Raw genomic sequence first — 357 nt, 5'->3', positions numbered from 1 at the left:
CATTGTGGTAAACGAAATAATAAGTTGATCCAAATAAGAGTTTTTTCTTCTTCCTGATTTGTAAAAAAATCCTTACATGATATGAAAAAACGAATATTATTTTCGAAATCTGCATAGCTGAATTATGGAAAATCTGTTATTAAAAACAAAACAACCTTTATGAAGTTTAAATTCGCAGGCCTGTGTTATTAATATGCCTTATATCATCTTCGTTTGTCTTCCCAGCTGGATTTTTTCCTGTATTTTCTTTCGTCGATATGTCCATCTTTTTTTATTTGATGTGTTTCTGTTCCTTATATATATATATATATACAGCCTCTGGCCCGTTGACAAGCACAACCATGCTGATAGGTTCTA

The sequence above is a fragment of the Limulus polyphemus genome, unplaced genomic scaffold, assembly GCF_000517525.1.
Source record: "Limulus polyphemus unplaced genomic scaffold, Limulus_polyphemus-2.1.2 Scaffold3350, whole genome shotgun sequence".
In the NCBI taxonomy this organism is placed as follows: Eukaryota; Metazoa; Arthropoda; class Merostomata; order Xiphosura; family Limulidae; genus Limulus; species Limulus polyphemus.
The sequence above is the reverse complement of the archived record's forward strand: the minus strand, read 5'-3'. Positions refer to the sequence as shown.